Source organism: Coffea eugenioides, chromosome 7 (genome assembly GCF_003713205.1).
Source record: "Coffea eugenioides isolate CCC68of chromosome 7, Ceug_1.0, whole genome shotgun sequence".
Taxonomy (NCBI): Eukaryota; Viridiplantae; Streptophyta; class Magnoliopsida; order Gentianales; family Rubiaceae; genus Coffea; species Coffea eugenioides.
Genome location: NC_040041.1, coordinates 38,866,518 through 38,884,836, shown reverse-complemented (window position 1 = coordinate 38,884,836; position 18,319 = coordinate 38,866,518).

Sequence of the window (18,319 nt, the reverse complement as noted above, 5' to 3'; positions counted from 1 at the left end):
GGATAATTTTGCCCATCCCTACTATCATGTCAGTTATTCTTATCTTTTAAAATTAGTCATTGTTTTGCTTCTTTTAAAACTAGTCATTAGTTATTTACATTCTTCTATAGAAGTATTTCAAAGATCACATGAGTGAACATGAGTAGATTGCGTCAATGATTGAGAAAATCCATAAATTGCCCTAAATTTGTTTCAAATTGGAAACATTGGGAATTAGATTTACTATTGCTAAAACTTTAGGGATTAAAATGGTACAATTGCCAAACATTAGGGATCATACTTGTTTTTGCTCAGTTGTTGAATAATGAGGACCAACACTTTGTTGCTGTCTAAATATTCTTTGTTAATGAATCAAGTAAGAGGCCTCCCTTGCGGATTAAATTAAGGTCAAATTGAATATGTCTATAAGACAGAATTATCACTTGCAACAATTTCCTAGCCTAGTTTAACACACTATCATGAATCAAAACTATCAAGATTCAAAGCAAAAAAGAGCTGGAAAGTATAATTCAGGGATTAGGGACTATTGTTACTCCAACAATACTTTGTCCTCTAAATTGTCTCCTTTATCTCTTGAATTTTCTCCTCTGCATAATATTCATTGTACTCATTCATATGTGGAAAACTTGAAACACAATGGGTCCATCTTCTCTTCTTTCTTAAAAGAAAAATAAGAGCAAAGTATGCCATTGCCTTGAAGAATGTGCTGGAAAGTTAATGCTGAATTACTGTTGCGATTAACAATGGCTGCCTTCAATTTCTTTTTCTCTTTTTTATGAATCTTTACTGTTCTCCATTCTCTAGAGAATCCAAGAGACTCCGTCCATCTTCTACATGTTTTCTTTTTTGTGCTGCCTTTCTCTTCTTTGCTTCTTTCTTCTTCAGTCCAATAGCCCGAAATATCAATTACAGGTCAACCATGTGATTGTAATTTGACAAAATATAACCATTAAATTAAGGGCTAATTACATTTACCTCCCTTGAGATTTAGCCAAATTACGAATCAAACCTTAAAATTTGGCCAAATAACAAAACAACCCTTGAAAACCATGAAGTCATAACAAAAGAATCCCTCTCGTTAGTTAACAAACGTTGACTACCTCATTCCAATGCTGTCAACAAAAAATGAGAACCTAAATGCCCAATAAACCCTTTACCTCTAACCTTTCTACCAATCTCCTCCTCCCTTCTCCAAAGCAAAACACTTGCAACACAGCTGACTTTATTTTTGCTTCCATGTTCTTTCTTTTCCCATGCAACCCCCAATTTATTACAATTCTATAAGAATTTTCTAGGCTCAATTGTATTTTACAACCCATCAATGAATTACTTCCAATTTCCATGGAAGCTCAAAGTCAACTTATAGCCTTAGATTCCAAAAAACAGGGAACAAAATAAAATTCAAATGAGCTAGATCTTGCTACTAACTTTGCTAAATCTAAATTGTGAGCATCAATGTGATTAACCCAGTCATGGCATGTCAAATCTGTAGAATTTCAATAACCAATGTGTGAATATGTGCCCGTTTGTCAATGGGTTTGATAAGGCATGGATTTGTTTCCAATTTCTCTCATGAGTTGGTTGGGCTTGCGACTCCATAGGAAGATTGAGTATTAGTTAAACAAAGAAAAACAATTAGAGTGTGGAGAAAAGATAGTGGATGTGGCGGTGCATCAAGTGGATTTACAAAAGTTGGAAAAAAGGTAAAAATTTAGAAATTGACAAAATATGGGTTTGAGAAATATTACAAAGAATGGAAGGTGGTTATTGCTCTTGGTTGATAGCAGGTGACAGTCTGAAGACAATGGTGTGGCCTCTTCTTTGAACATCTCTTTTTTTTTTTGAGGATATTCATTTTTTTTAGTGTTCTTATTGTTATTTTCTTTTTATATGGAACATTTTGGATCTTGTCTTTCTGGTTTCAAGCACTTTGACAAAGAAAAATATTTTTATTTATCAATTAGAACCATTTTTATGTTATGCTTAAGCATTTTTGCCTAGAGTCTTGCTTTTATTTTATATTTCTAGTAGATGGTATTTTTGTCATTTTATTCCTTCCATCCATTGAGTTTGGTGATGGAGGCTAGATGTTATTTTACCAAACTTCAATGTTTGTTTTGTATTTTGGTTAAGCCACAAGGGAAGTAAATGTAATTAACCCTAAAATTAATGGACCAACACTAAGGAGAGTTTTTTTTTTTGTTCAAATTTCAAACGGCAAAATATTAAATTTAAAACTTGATCATATAAGAATTCACATAGTAGCCCTCATATATGCCTCATTCAGCCGGGAGGGGAGTTACTACTTAGACTCCCAATTACTTAATATGATGTTATTTACCCTTCGATTATGTTATTTACACTATGAATATCTCATTTTCAATTTGATGAGACCATATTATCTTGCTCTAATTTCTTTTCCTATTCTAATTGGACGATGAAATCTAATAAAGTTAGCTTATAAGCAACGAGAAGAAATCATGATATGAATAATGGTCTCATCAAAATAAAAATGGGTAGTGGGAATACAAATAACATAACAAGGATGTAAATAACATCATCCTTACTAATTTATCTTTTACGAGTTTCGTTGCAAAGTTTAATAGTCTATGATGACTATCTACATTTTGCCATTTATGAATGAAAGAAAATGTGCATTATTCAAATAGCCTCTCTCATCTTATCGATGTCCTCAATGAATGTTGCAATTTGCAAGTGTGAACATTTTAAGTGAAGCAAGGCAATATTCCAAAATTTTCCAATTTGAACATTTTTCTTTCTCTTGCCGAGCTATTAAACAAATGATAGTGCTGATATGTTAACCATCATCATCCTACTAACTGACAACCAAATTGATACTATAAAAATACATCTCAATTGTGCATAAACCGTTATACTTATTCATGGATCTAGCCAATGAATTAATCCAAGATTCTGTATCTATCTTGTATCTTTTATATAGGTTAAAATAACCAAATGAAGTTATAGTTTGAAACTTATAGTTTTGAGGTCAAGGAGCTACTCAAGAAAGTAAACTTGGATCAATTTTCAAGTCTCAATAAATGTCCAATTATACTACCGAAACAAATTTCTTGAATCAACATGCTTAACAATGAAAGCAAAATTAGGCGAAGAATAAATGTGGGTGCCGGATTACATAGCGCAAATATTTTTTATCCCTAAGGTGTCTTCTTTGTTTTCTTCAACTTTTCGTTTTCCATGTACATTTGACACTTTTCTCTATTCCATTTTCTCAAGAATTGAGAAGACAATCGGTCCAACTTCTTTCTTATTGGTTTCTTCTTCTTCAGTCCAAAAGTCTAAAGATATATACAAGCAAAATATGCCATTGCCTTCTCTGTCTCTTTTCCCATATGTCAAACAGAGAGTTTTCTATTTAATTTAAAATTTTTTCCCTTATTCTTTTCCTTTTCTCCGATGCATGGATTTGGTTTTACCTCTTTTCCAGTATTTTTTGTTTAGATATTCGTAGATGGTATTTTTAAGTTGGCCATTGTTTTCTTGGTTATGGACCACTGAAGTATAGCCGATGTGATCAAATTAGTTTTACAATTTTTCCATCTTTAGTTCTTTTTCTTTGTTAATGAGTTTCAAATCAATCAAAAAACAGCTCCCGGAGGCAAGTAAAACTCGGAGTTCAAGTGTTCGACGGATTACAGATTCATTTCTTTCACTTCATCTTTCAGCAGGTAGAGAATACAAATTCCAGTCTGTACTTATTATTATTTTTCTTGAAAAGGAATCAAGAAATCTCTGTTCTCACTCTTACTTTGTTTCATATATTTGTCCCTCAAAACTACTGTGTTGATGGATCGTCATCGGAAGCAGTTTTTGCACTGAAATTCACGTAAGTATCCCAATCCAGAGGAAATCAGGATTGTTCCAATGGACGGGGAAGACTCATTGTCTCCTCAGATTACATCAAAAAGGCGAAAAGGAACTGATTCTTCCAGTTCAACTACTGTGGAGATGAAGGATGAGGGGAAATTATGTCTGACCAGCATAACTCCTCGGTCTAGTTACTCGACTAGGACCGATAGTAATTTGAGCAAGACACAGGGTTCATGGTCTCATTTGGCAAGAAAATGTTCACAGGTCACTGGAGGTGCTCAGAAGTCCAAGATTGCTGCTCTGTGTGAATGGCTACCAGTTTCTAGTACTGGTTCTCAGGTCCACCATTCTGAAATTAAGAAGGATTAATCAATTAGTAATCCTTCCTTTTATATTTTGACAAGTATTAATTGATTTACCTCTCCTGTATTTTCTTTTTTCAATGACAGGCTGTTGCCAACAATGATTGTTTAGCAGATGTTGTTGCATTACAAAACCAGAAACGCCTTCTTAAGGTAGTGCTTAAGTTCACTGTTTATAATATGACAATCAGTTTGAAATTTGAAATGCTAGTGTTTCATTAATCGGTTGGACAGGAGGAAGAGGACTATACAGACGAACAAGAGGAAGAGGACAGTAGTTGCTTTAGTTAAGCATTTGAGCCAGATCATCAGGTTCAGGCTGAAATTGCTAAAAACACGGTGGAACTGGAGGAAGAGCTCTCTCTTTTTCAGCAGGAAGACCAAACTTGTAACCTGAAAGAGATTGAGATCAGAACAACTTTGTCACTTTTGCAAACTCAGATTGAGGAATTGGTAGATAAATCATCTGCTAGCACCCATTATGGAACAACGTTGACAAAATTGCCAGATGAGAAAACAAATGAACTAAGAAGGTTATCTAAAGAAATAGAATTGTTAGTAAACAAGGTTGAGGTTGCTCTACAAGATGGGCAGGAGTCCCTTAAATATGTCTCAGATGGGATAATGAACTCCAAACCTCTAGAGCATTGTGTTGACATTGAAATGAAAGAACATTCATGTGATCAGAATTTATTGGTGTGTCAAAGTATAACGAATGATGGAAACAATACAGTTGCAACCAGTCTTCAGGATCAAGAAACAGAATCTTTACTTGAAAGGTTGAGCCGACTGCAAGCTGAGACGGCCAAATTTTGTATAGAGAAGGATAAGCTGCAGTTGTCAGAGAAAGAGAGCAAAAGGTTTTGTGAGTCAATCATGAGTCAGATGGTTGTTTTGCAGAATGCTATGGATTGTTTTGAAGATGAATTCAAATCCAGAACTGATGCTCTAGAACGGAAGCTACAGGTGTTGGTAGGAACTGTGCAGCACAATGGTACTTCATGGCTTGAGCAGAAAAGGGTATGTCACTCTTATTTTCGTTTTATCATTGTATAATTGGATTGCATAGTGCGCTCAGCTCTGAGATCTGAACTTTTTCCTGAGTAACATGATTTTCTAATGTCAATCTTTTGAAGTGTGAAGGATTCCCTAACCTACCAACAAAACTAAAGCCTCTTATGATGGTAACTCATGAATGGGCCTTGGTAGAAAAAGTTTTTCAACTTCATTGTCTGGCTGGGCATATCTTTACGAATATCCCATTACATCATTTTATTTAAGCTCTTAAAACTCAAAAATATGTTACCCTTTTCACTTGTCATTCTTGAAAGATGATCCCTGCATTTTGCAGTTGCTTGAAGCTAAACTTGGCAGTGCTACGGCAATTCTCACTCAGGCTAGTGAGAACCTCGAACCTGATTTTGCTAAAGCTGTTGAACTTGTTCTTGATGAAATGTATGACAAGGTTGAGTCCATAAAGAGATGCTTGAAAGATGTTATTGTTGAAAGGAATGATCTGTGTAGAAAAATGCTTGATTATCAGAGACAGCTTGAGATGGCTCGAACGAATGCTGAAGAAAACAAGCAGCTTTAAACCAGAATATTGTAACAACTGTCATTTCAAGGATTATTGTTGTCTTAATAGAATGGAAGATGGAATAGTTAGCTGATCATTGACTTCTCCTTTGGTCTATCTGCACCATCCTGTCAAATTGATGAACTATCGCGCATGAGTCTTTGATTTCTGTTCCTTCTACCCTTTTGTTGTTAGGGATTCAGTGACTGCAGATGCGCTTAAGATGATAGCTTTCTGCTTTGCTGGTTTGAGCATTTGCATTATGTAAATAATCTTCATCATTTCTTACAACAATACCAATATCAGCTCTCTCATTCACCCATGCTGTCCGAATTGACTTTCAACAAGTCATGTCTTGAGTTCAAACACGAACAAAGAATTAAGATTCTTAATATAGCATTTGAATCAAAGCTCAAAAATTTAAGCTTTCAAAGGATTCGAATTCAAGCACAAGTGCTAACCATCTCTTATTTAGGAACTAGGAAGAAATCAACTAGCACATGTTTATTAAATATTTGGGAGTAGCGAAAGGGGAACAGGATTAAACCTACGTTCGAACAAACTGCACTAAGACACGGTGGTAATTCTATAAAATTTGAGAAAGATGATGAGATCAATTAACGGGAAACGGCGTGATTGGGGTTGGGAGTTTGGTACAATTGTGCGGCTACTGTGCATTTTACATGATTTGGTGTACATTTATATTTCTTTGTTGTACACCTAAACTTTATTCTTGTACACCAATTCAACAAATTAATATAATCTTTTGAAAATGTATAACAATTCTACCAATTGTATAGCAAGCCCAACCGCATTGACTCCCAACCCCAAATTAACGGTTGTAAGACCTCATTGCCATCTTCATTGTAATAGATTATACATTTTCGATGATTAAGTTTATATATTTAGGCTTTGGAACAGGAAAATAAAATATCAATGTAGCAAGACAATGCATGCGTTTTTTTTTTTTTTTGGTTGCTTTGGTGCTCAAGGGGCACAGCCATAGTTTATGGCTTCTATCTAGTACAAAAACCTACCTGCAAGACTCGCGGACATGGCTCCAAGGATCTGCCCATGCAGGAGACTGAATCCATGTAGTTAGCTATTAATTCAGTCATGGAATTTCAGATAATTTTATACATGAGATCTTTCATCCAATAAAAGATTAAATTGGAACAGCATGTTAATGAAAGGAAGACGGCACTTAGCACCAAGCTAATATTTCAATTTTGAGGGTTGGAAGGGTGTGGGAGGGGTGAGAGGGTAAAATAAAAATAATATATATATAGATATATGTATGTATGTATGTATGTATGTGCATGTGTATATATGTGTGTGTAGAAATCTAACTAAACAATATACTAAAAAAAAGAATACAAACAAATTATATTTTCTACATTTTGGCATGTGGATAGAAATTCAATTATAATAACAAAGGTTTCGGATATTACGTACTCCAGAGGAACAACATGGAGTAGTTGCATTTCTTTCATTTTTCTATCCCTGTTAGGGATAGGGATGTCAACGGGTTGGGTTTAGATCCGAAATTTTCAATTTCGACCCGAACCGGTTTTTATGTAGTGGATCTGGACCTGACCCATATACCCAATGGGTCTTGACCTCAGAGTCCTGGAATCAGATCCGATGAGTCTTGCGTCGGGTCCAGGTTTACTCGAAAAGAAAAGGTCCAAATTTAAACATTCCAAAATTAAATAATCACAAATCCAAATTCCAAACTTAAACAAATCAAGTTACAGAACTAAATCACAAATAACTCGCAATAATCATTTCAAAACTAATCACAAACCAATCTACAAAGTCATGAATAAATTGTTAATTTGATAAAAGAATGTATTTAGAAATATTTATTTTATAATTATTAATATATTGTTCAAATTCGGGTTGGATATGCGTTGAAATCTTATATTCCATATCCGACCCATTTTTTCGTTAGAGTTATCGAATTCGGGTCTAGTTATCAGAATTATTTTTCAACCCAAATCTGGAAAATTTTATCGGATTCGGGTCCAAATCCGACCTGTTGACACCCCTAGTTGGGGATAATCAAAGATGACACCATTTATCCTTATAAAATAAATAAATAAATATTTTCCTTCCCTTAGAAAAAAAGAATATAGAATATGATTTCCTCATGCTAATTCCATGCGATAAATTGGCCACATGCTAAACAAATTCAATTGAAATACTTTAGATGAGAATATGTAAATGACTTGATGAATATTTCAATTGTGCATTCAAGGTCTTCCTCTCATACGAATTTGCCTGAAGCATAATCTCATAATCATTTGCAAGATTTTCAGACAAATTTCTAAGCTGTAGGAATGAGATGGAAAACTTTCACCATTAAAGTATTATTTTTCTATTGAACAATGAAGGTCTTCTTCTAACCTTCTTTTTACTATTCTTTCCTCTTTTACCATATCCATGTGGATTTCGCTTTTGCGTACCCGATTAATAATCACATTTCACACGAACATGCATGTGCTCATAAGGTATGTTTTATCTCTCACTATATTTTTCATACAAGTTTAATGATCAATATTATGTCGTGATTAATATTTAAGTTAATTTAGACTGTATATTTCTAATTTTAATGATCATTACAAAAGAAAAAGAAAAAGTCTTACCTACAATTTAATTTGTGAGACACTAGTTGAAGCAAGATAAGTTAAGCTATTTATAGATTAAACAGCATAAAAAGATCCTTATTTTGATGCACACCCAATTAACGAATACAGCATGCATGTTGATTTACTTTAACAACTAATGCTCATATTCCAGCAGTTGTGAATCAAGCAACATTGGCCACAAGAATAAAGGCAAAACTAAAGTTATGTATTTCTCTGCGAACCAAGGACAGTCTTATAGCTTTGTCTGAGTGCAGTGGTTATTTGGTGCACCAAGGGTCAAATCCTCTAAATGAAATGAAATTAAACCCAATTAGATATGGATTCTTATTTTATATTTTCGTTTCTTTTTCGACAATGTTATTTGTCCAAATTTTTCTATTGTATAGGTGATCTATAAAAAGTCATATAACATTCATGTACTATTTGTTAAGAATTCTTTTTTAAAAAATTTTAACAAGTACTTATTAGATACCATTGTAATAATATATCCTTTTAGATGATGCATTCAAGATTTGATCTTTTACCACTAAATTCAAAGTGGAGAAATGCTCACTGCACTGTATCTTATCCAGTCCCGCCACTCTTAAAAGATGCATTCAACTTTTACTCTATGTAAATAAATTTAAAATAGAAAAATTCTCACCAAGAACTATTTGCAGCAATTGAACTGAGTTAAAGAATGTCACTATCATACATTCTAGATCTATCTATATTTAAATTTGCTTGATCCATAATCTTAGGATCATTTGCAAAATTTTCAAACAAAATTCAGGAGTTGAAGGTATGAGATGGCCCACTTCCACCATTAAACTCTTCTTTTCCTATTAAACAATTAGGCATGTCAATGTGCAAGGTCTAGGTTTGGGTTGGATCCCTTTGATCCAGATCCAAATCCATTTAATTTAGTTAAACCCATACCTAAATCCAGATCTTTTTGGGTTTGAAAAAGTAAGTCCATACCCAAATCCTTATGGATCTGAGTATCTAATGGGTATCCATGGGTATTTTCTGAACATACTTAAGTAAAAATGTATTTAAAATATATAAAGTTCATAAATAATATAAATACCATCCAATTTTTGTTTTCAAATAATAAAATTAACATTCAACAAGTTGAATGCAATATTGTGAACTCAAAGAAAGAATTATTGTTGACTACTTCTATATATTTTCAAAGATTCACCTGCATTCACATCCAATATTTCATTTTATTTGCCTTTACCTTTTCTCATTTTCTTGAAAAAGTTTGTACCAATTATATTGACAACTAGGATTAATTTTTAAAAAAGAAAAAGAAAACGACCATAACATATATAAATATTTAGTCTTATTAAAAAAATGTAATTTTGTACCACTTTTTCTTTTTTAAATCTCAATGTTGGTAGATATCTCGCAATCCAGCACTAAAATAGTGAATAAGATAAAAGTCATTTGATTAAGGACTGGTGGCAAATAAATAATAGAATAAAAAAATTTATAAACATTTGTTCATTTTTTTGATTCAGTCCAATCATCAGTAATCACTAATGTTTCAACCATATCTAGAAGCAATTTAGCATGAGTCTTATTAATCACCCAACCACCAACACTAAATGCAGATTCTGATGCCATAAAATCTTATTGTGTTCGATCCAATAACTATAAAATATTATATTATTTTATGAATTTACTAATATAGATATTATTTAATTAAACATATATGAGTTGGGGTAAGATCTGGCATGGATCTGGATTTGAATTTAGATTCTAGAAATCTAGACCCTATCCAGACCCACGACTCTCTCACAGGATCTGGATTTGAGAAATTAAATCCAAACCCTACCCAAATATAATGGGTCTGGATTGGATCTGAGTAAGATCCGACCCATTGACATGCCTAAAAACAATGAAGAGATCTTCTTCTAACCTTCTTTGGTCTATTTTTTTTCCTCTTCCTACCATTTTTTGGAGATGATTTCTACCTTAAAGCTGCGGCCCATTATGGCGAGACTGTAATTGTTGCCCGGTTGAATGGCGACCTCCAAGGTACGAATCTAAAAAATAAAGTACATTAGACTCTTTACAGACACTACAACAAAAATGGCCTTTAGCGGCATTTAAAGGTGTCAGTATAGAGAATCTAACCTGACACTTTATCTATCCTGACACCCAGGGCGAGTGTTGTCCCTTCCAATGTGGGGATAGCCTCAAATCTTTAGCAGCATTCAAATGTGTCAGGCAAACCATGCTGCTATATCTTTACCTCTGCCAACAAAATCCTTTTTTTGTGATAATCGAAAGTGTCTGTATAGCGTTAGGACATCAGTAGGGAATCAGTAGGATATCAAATTTATGAAGGCATCTTGAGTTGTCTTAATATATGGCTTTAAGGACACATAGCCATGTGAATCTACAATGTGTTGGACGACATGCCCATTTGTTATTAGTGTTTTTCGAAGCTTAAGCTATGCTGACACTTTTAATTGCCAGGAGAATTTTCTCTGGTTTTTTTTTTATATGGAAGCAACCTGCAATTAGTCCTCCCTGCTGTACATTCCATCAACCAGAATCCCAAGGGACTTGTAAATTTATCCCAAAGAGCAGAATGCATATAGCAATGTAAAAGAAGAAGTCGATACTGAAATATAATTCATTGAATTAAAAGTCGATAACAAGTACAAACATAGCAAATACTAAAATCGCAAACAAGTGCTAAAAGCAAGTACTAAAATATCAAACCAGTACCGAAAGATTCTCATTTACAATAACTTGAAAGCTCTATCGGAAGCACAAAATAAAAGACTCTCATCCCTAATAAGTTGAAAGAAGTAGAAGTAGCTTCCAAACTTTCCATTTTGTTGAGAGTCCTCAGGCATAACCACGAAGTCCCCATCATTCTTCAGCTGGTTCCACCTGTGCACAAAGACCAAGGGGATCATTAGATCATCATAACTAGAACTAAAATTCCAGAAAATCCGCAATGTATTTAAGTGCATATCTCACCAAATGACAAGGCCAAGCAACTGGTGCACCAAGTGCATCTTGAATCGTTTGTTGTAAACCATATGGTCTAATCAATTGCTCACGTGGAGTCATTGCAACTTGTATCTGTATTTCACACCAGTTTGGCCCAAGAGCTTGTCCCCCGACCTCATCCAATGGATTCAGACTCCGTAAATATCCCTTTGCCACGATTTTTGTTGGGTCAAACAAACTTTTTAGTGAAACCATATTCCCTACCTAGCAAACATCCAACAAGTACAAGAATCAAACTCATGCCAAATTCCAGATTACAAATGCAAAAGTTTAGAAGTTGTAAATACTTACTCGAATAGGTCGCGTGGCTCACGATGGAGCATGGCTTGACACATTGTTAGATGATGATGAAGGATGTCTCGGGCTGTCAATTGGAGAGCCCCTTCCATGTTGAACTAAAACCATTTTCTTCAAGCTGGCTATTTCATCATCTTGTCGCTGAAGCCTTTCCTCCAAACGGACCAATGTTGACTGTTGTTGAACACTTATACGGTAGCATGTGTTACGACTAGGAATGTCTTCCCATAAGTCCGTTGGATTCACACCGTCACTAAACAAGCGAACATGACCATGTGTTGTCTTGCCCAACCACCTGGGCAAATATATCATCGCGACCAACTGGATCTTGCGAATCCGATGGAAGCTGATTTTTCAGCTCAGTCATTTTTTCCTACATAATAAAGGAAAACACTTGTTATTGCAAAAGACTGTCTGAAAACATCCGTGGTAGAATTGATAGGCTTGTGTTCTGGGATCCTTACCAAATTCTCAGCAACTATGGTACTTGATGGAGTTCCATCGGCATGCGTATAAAACTTATTGAACATTTCTACTCTAGTAGGAGGTCTTCCCAACTGTTTGGACTATAAGAAATTGAATCGTTTTAATTATAGTTTTAGCATTTAGCATATAATTAAAAAACAAGCTAACATAATGAAACATGCACGAACAAAAAAAATTAGCAACTAAAAAGTTGATGAGGTATCACCAAGTGGTTCCGAAGATGAGCAAATGATTTTTTTCCGGTTGTGTGGTTCATCTTCTTCTCCCCTCTAGCTTTCTTGTTCCTCTCACTTAGTTTCTAAATTTCAAAATCAAAAGCAAGATTACAGCATTGAATAAACACAACTTTATGAAGAATGTTGTAGCTGATTTGTACCTTTGCTTCTTCACTTTTCCAATAAGCCCAAAGTTTGATCCATTGCTCTTCCCGTACCCTTATGTTCTTTTGAAACCGAGCTTCAGCATTTGGCATGGCAGGATCAAAATAGTTAGCCTTTAAATTTGCCTTCCAGCTTCTCCATTTTTTTGCCAATAGATCTTAAGGTCCAAGCTTCCAGTCCCATAGGCAAAGCAAACCTTTCCTGAAACGTAGTTAGCAACAAGAAAATCAACACAACTTCACAGTAATTTTTGTACAAAGCATACATAATACAAAAGCTACCATTACCTTTATCACTTCTAACATGTCCATTTTAAGTTTCCTTGGCATCTTAAGCCATGTTTCAACATCTATTGGACAATACATACCATTCCTAGCCAAACTACCCAAGAATTCAGAGAAAGAGGTTTTCTCACTTATTGGGATCCCATTGTCATCGAGTTTAATCTCAATTCGTGGAAGTTCCTTAGGCCGACCCCAAATTTCTTTCATAAATGTAGGGCCTCGGGTTTTCAGATGTACTTCACTTGAATCATTTGTAGTTTCTTTTCCTGTATAAATTAAGAAAAAGGTGCAAGTTATGAACATAACAAAATGCATTTCTGGAATTGGTTCAAAATAGTTAGTAATACCTGCATTGTCCGAGTTGCATGACATGAAGGTGGTGTCACTGGAATGTGGACCTCGAGAATCCTAATTTGGACTTTCTTCAGTTGCTTCATGCCTTGTTCCAAGTGGAGATTGTTGAATTGGAGAGTTCTGGCACTGCTCATGTGACTGCGAACCTCCATCAGCTTGTTGAGTAACTTGGTCACCTGATTCATGCATTATTCCCAATGTAGAATTCTGAATTGCAGATTGAGGTGCCCGAGCAGCTTCTCCTTGCACTTGTTCAATTACATTTTCATGGCTTGTTCCAAGTGGAGGCTGCTGCCTTGTTTCATAACATAAGAGAGGTTGCTCAATTGGTTCATCTCTCAATCCATTTGCAGCGCGCTTACATTTTCGACCTCTACGGGCCATACCTGCATAATATTTGAGTGAAGAAAGGGACAAATGTAAATGTTTAAAATTTATTGAAGCAAACACTCTACCTATAGTTTCTTTAACTTACAAATGCTATTATAAAGAAGTACTACTTGAACAATAAACTGGCATGACAAGTAACAAATGGCATTCTTCAAGAATAAACCAGGGGAAGACTATGGAGCTATCAACAGAACAGAGAAACAAATGGAGAATATATGATTCAATGCAGCAACTAATTGGAAATGAAATGAAAGCTACATGCTTAAGTGACTGCAAGAATATACATGGGAAATGCTTTGATCTACATCCTTTCAGCATGAAAGATATGCAGAATTTACTACCGCTAGACACGAAACTTTTTCCATATTGTTCTGAGAATGATGCCTATGATCAAAAGTTGGTATGCTTCTGCTCAATGAGGGTGCAAGTAGAAGAGTCCACGTAATTTTAACTTCAGTAATGGAGCAAACTAATAAATGATTGTCTTGAATTAACGAAATATACTTGGCCATGTGATAACCAAAACTTGCAGAGGATAATGTATTCTACCAACAAATACAACTCTTGGTTTTGTATGTTTAGGGATGGCAATCGGGTCGGTTATGAAGCTCTACTGAATACTTTTATTTCCAGATTCTGACATGGTTCTGCATTTATCAAGAACACTAATTCTATTGTTCTAAGATAGTGTCTCATCTAAACAAGAGCTCAAGCTTTACGTAGCATTGACGATTCCAAACCAAATTACTTCTCTTTTTGCCAGAGCCACATCCACAGTTAAGGGTTGACACTTAACAGTAAATGCACAAACACTTTATCCAATACAATTGTAACAGTACAAACAATACAGTCGTAGAACAGGAAGGAGACGAAGAGCATCACGGTAAAAGACTAAAAACGAGAACCCATCACCAAAAACAGATGGTTGAAATTGTACATTCAGTTCACAGTAGCAGTCTCCATTCGACCAGGCTCACCTAGAAATGTGCTTCTCAGAAACGTGCTTTTCACACCGCCACCACCCCCCAAAGCTTTTCACACCACCACCACCCCCCAAAGCAAACACTCTACCTAGAAATGTGCTTCTCAGAAACGGAGAAGGTGCTTGTCAGAGATGGGAATCGAATAACCTGAAAACTAAATCTACCATGCAATGCAAGAACATGTCTATCATGCAATGCAAAATTAGACACAAAATACTGAAATTACCTCAAACTATGGCTTGAATCCCTAACTTCTCGGTTTCCCCAAGCTTCAAGATCTGAACTCCACCCACCACCCAAGCTTTGAAGCCCTAATTTCTGATTTCTTGCCACCAAGCCAACACAACAGCCGAATTTGGGATTTGCATGGTGCGAGCTCAACCAAGTTACCCAAATGGGTGCGAGTTCATGGACGGCATTTGACTCAAATTGGTGGTGCGAGCTTGAAAGAGAGAGAGAGGACAAAGGCAGAGGACAACGAGAGAGGGAGAAGATGTCTGAAATAAAGGCGGTACTAATGACGCCAAAGTAAATTAGTCAAGCCTCTTGAATTTTTCAATTTGTCGCGCTACTAATGACAATTTTTGTGTGTTTGGGCAAAATTTTGTTCAAGCTATATAACAACTAAAAATTTGGTTAAAGCTATATACAATATAATATAACAACTAAAAATATAACAAATAAAAATTTTGCAAGAGCTATATACAATATAATATAACAATCAAAAATTTTGTTACAACCATATAACAACTAAAAATATAACAAATAAAAATTTTGTTAAAGCTATATACAATGTAATATAACAACTAAAAATATAAAAATAATTAAAAATTTTGAGAAGCTAACAAAAAACATTCTTTTAATCAAAATGTTTTCGGTACTCAATTTATTTTATGCTGCTAGCAATTATGTACGGCTTGTAGTCTAACAAGCCATTGGAAGGATCGAATTAGTTTATGAAACAAGAAAATTAACTTGTGAATACATGAACTTTCCATTGATAAACATTGGGATTAGAATTGATTGAACATAAACATTGAATATATATATATATATTCAATTCCAAAGCAATTGCCATTGAACTTTGTGTTAATTAGAAGCTTACTATCACTTACAAGATCTTACTATTGAACTTTTCAATGATTAACCTTAGGCTTACACTTACAACGCATTGATTGAACATAAACATATATATATATATTCAATGTTTTCAATTCCAAAGCAATTGCCATTGAACTTTGTGTTAATTAGAAGCTTACTATCACTTACAAGATCTTACTATTGAACTTTTCAATGATTAACCTTATGCTTACACTTACAACGCATTGATTGAACATAAACACATATGTATATATATTGAATGTTTTCAATTCCAAAGCAATTGCCATTGAACTTTGTGTTAATTAGAGCTTACTATCACTTACAAGATCTTAATATTGAACTTTTCAATGATTAACCTTAGGCTTACACTTACAACGCATTGATTGAACATAAACATATAGTATGATCGGTTTGATCGATTCGATCGTGCTTGATCGGTTTGATCGTGTCTCCTTTTCACTTTGAAGGATAATCTAAAATTGTGACTAAACCGATTAAATTCGATCAAAGATCAGTTGGACTAGAAAGCTCTATCGGAATTAACTTTTTGTATTGTTATTGGTTTAAAAAATAATTTTTTCATGGTATTAAAAAATTATTTAAGAAATTTATAGATTAAAGTTTCAAAATATTTCTATTGATCAAAAATTAGACCTCGGCTTATTGGGAAAAAGAATTGGCCATAATATAATGATTCACAAATGTAATATTACAGCTTACAATTAATGGAATTGCTTATAAAATAATGACCAGTATTTATCCAGCCCATTGGGCTCTTAAAATGAGTAATGGGTTCCTTGGAAAGTTGGATAGTTTTATGTTTGGTCTGAAATGATTTGCACATTCCGTACGTTGCCAATTGTTCTCCCCAAATCATAGCCTCGATTGCCAATTGTTGTCATGCCATTAAAAGAAAAATCATTCCAATACCATTTTTATGAATAAGACTGACGATTACTAACCAAGACTAGAAATCCAAAAACTGGACCATGGGAGTATCAATGAAAGAAAGGCCTTAAAGAGGCAAATTAATACACTAGTTTTAACTAATAACACCAAGTCTTTTATCACATCTGTCAGAAGGCTTAACATGACAAAAAACTAAGAATGTCGGTCATATTAGTAAAATACAAAAAAAAAATGCAAAACCCATCGACAAAAGGAAATAAAGCCTAGGCCTAGCAATTGAAACAGAGAAGAATAGGGCCAGTAAGCTTCAAAGCTATAAAAGATTCTAAATCAAATTATATTGGGACAAATCAACTTCAATCCCAAGTCCATTCTTACGAACCCAACTAATTTCCTCATTTTCATTCTCAACAACAGGATTGCCAACATCACTTTGCAAATATGTCTCAACATCCATAGTTGTGCCCATGTTATATCCAGCTCTTGCAGTGGTAGAGATAACCACTTGCCAATCCTTATCAGTTGGATCTTCCACATAAAAAATCTGTGATGCATGTGAAGCGAGTATAAATGGCTCAACATGAGGCCTCACGTTTGCAAAATTGACTAAAGTAAACCCATCAGCATCTTGTTTAATTCTCGAACCATTTGATATCCAATCACATTCGAATAACACCACCCGACGACCTCCGTAAATTAATTCAATCATTTTTTTCAAGACGCCGAAGTAAACTAGTTCACTCAAAACTGGATTTTGATCCCTTATACTTGCAAAATTGGATGTTGTTGCATTGACTGTAACACCACTATTCTGCGTTTTTCTTTTCTTCTCAACTTCTTTGGTGTGAAACCGAAATCCATTAACAACAAACCTGTCATGTTGGATTCCAACAACATCTGGACCTTTAGCAAGGAACCTCAACTCTCTCAACACCGAAACATTTTGAGGAAGTTCTAACTTGTCAATCTGTAAATAAATAAAAAAAAAAGAAGATGAAACTATATTTGAAGTCCTACAATTCAAATTGTACTTAATATTCAGAATTTTACTTACATGTTCAGCAAACCAACATGCAAAATTTTCGCTGTGCAAGCGCTCTTTTAGATGCTGTGGAATTTGAGGATGTCCTTCTTCTATCAATCTACGATGCTGCCTAGAAGTACATGAGTCAAAATTGTAATCATGCATTGAATTCTACAATAAAATTTTAATGCATCAAGTTGTAGTTGAACTTACTCAATGTAAGGTGTGACAGCAGCACAATTAAATAAAATATACTGATGTGCTTTACTCAAGATATGAGCATCAAAGACTGTTGGTTTGCCCCTCCCCAAAGGATGTCCTGATTCAGAGAATATATCTAAACCATCTTCAATTTCCTTATGTACTTCTTCATTTCTGCTTGGACGATTGAATTTTGTCTTAACATAGTCCGCAAGATACAATGAGCAAAAGTTAATGCATTCTTCTGCCAAGTAGCCTTGAGCAATCGAACCTTCAGGCCTACTTTTATTTCGAACATAAGATTTTAATGTTCCTAAGTACCTAAAGTATCATCATTCCAACCTCTCTAATTAGTTCCACAAATCAAAGAAAGCAAAAAAGGAATAAACATTTAAGGCATAATGAGAATTACAAGCAGTACCTCTCTATAGGATACATCCAACGATAATACACC